This window comes from Orycteropus afer, unplaced genomic scaffold (assembly GCF_000298275.1).
Source record: "Orycteropus afer afer isolate SDZICR_OR568_19922 unplaced genomic scaffold, OryAfe1.0 scaffold00797, whole genome shotgun sequence".
NCBI classification, from domain to species: Eukaryota; Metazoa; Chordata; class Mammalia; order Tubulidentata; family Orycteropodidae; genus Orycteropus; species Orycteropus afer.
In genome coordinates this window covers 434,317-436,015 of record NW_006922384.1, presented here as the reverse complement: position 1 = coordinate 436,015, position 1,699 = coordinate 434,317, and positions in this window count along the sequence as shown.

Below are 1,699 nucleotides of genomic sequence, written 5' to 3'. Positions count from 1 at the left end.
CAAATATGGGCTCAAACATAGCAAGGATTCTGAGTATGAGGGGGGACCAGGCATGTTTTGTTCTGCTGTATATAGGGTCCGTATGAGTTGGAGCCTACTGGATGACACCTAACAACAACAACAACAAACCCCAAGCCAAGTTCTTGAAATATCTTTCCAAGTTTTCAAACCAAGTTCCTCCTTTTTCATAAAGAAGGAAAATTCCAGTAAATATAAGATGATGGAATTGGACTAAAACAAGGTACTTTTGTGTTCAGATTTTTTATTTCTTTATTGCCATTTTGTAGTTCATGTAGAACATTCCATTTGTTAACCTTCTGTCCTAGTGACTAATTTTCAATGGAAAATTTGAAACTTAAAATAAAAGAAGATATCTCTATGTATTTGCATAAATCTATCCAACGTATTTTTTTTTTAAAAGAAACAACTGTAAAATAGGAAACATTTTTGGAACAGAACATATCATCTATTTCTAAACAATAATATTTATAGAATAAATATTAATATCTAAAATTCTTTTGGAATTTAGAGCTGTAAGTAAGGTCACTTATTTTTTCTGGACATTGAGAAAAGGTCATCCTGCCATAGGATTAGTTTTGAAATGTTCACAGACACACTATGGTTATAATTTTAAACATACATATAAATACATATACAGTTGACCCTTGAACTATTTGGGGGGTTAAACTCTCATTCATTTGAAAATCCCTGTAGAGCCTTTAATTCTCCCAAAATTTAACTATTAATAGCCTACTGTTGACTAGAAGCCTTACCCTTAAAATAAACAGTTGATTATGGTTCTTGTCATAGTTAGTATGATTTTCCCCAAAGAAACTTACACATATAAACACCAGGTAAGTTTATTAACTTTAAGTATGATGATTTTTTTTCCCTGTTCAATAGGTGAAAGTACATCATCATAAAGGTCTTCATCCCCGTCATATTCACATTGCATAGGCTTGGAAGAAGAGGAGGAGTCATGCTGTCTCAGAGTTGGCAGATGCAGAAGAGTGGGAGGAGGTGGAGGGGAGGCAGGAGAGACAGAGACATTCAGTGTAACTTTACTGAAATACATCTTAATTTCTTTCTGAGACTTTTGCTTTTCCCTGTCTCTAAAAATGTTTCTGTTCAATACCAAACTTCTTCCACTGTTTGCTTTAGTTTCAGTGTCCATATGATAGAAGGGATCACATCACAAAATGAATCAGAAGTAGTCTTGAATAATCAGAACCCTTCTATCAGATTGTCAATGTCAATTTGTATTTATTTTCTGGCACTGCTAATTCTATATCTTCTTCCTCATCTGACACTGGTTCAGAAGCATTCATCTCCATTGAGCCTTCTTTTGTTAATTCATTTTGTTTGTTGTTTATGACCTCCTGAATTTCTCCAGGATCTAAATCTTGAAAAACATCTGTGTATCAGTGGACCTGCACAGTTCAACTGGAAGTTATTCAAGATTAGTTCAAACTCATGTTACTCAAGATTAGTTCAACCTAGTGCTATTCAAAGTGAAACTGTGTATATAACCAAAAATAACCAAACTCACTGCCGTAGAGTTGGATCCAAGTCATAGCAATCCCTCGAGTTTCCAAGGCAGTATCACTACAGAAGTAGATTGCCCAACCTTCCTTCTGAGGAGTGACTGGTGGGTTGGAACCACCAGCCTTCTGGTCTTCATGGTAGGGATCCATTAAAG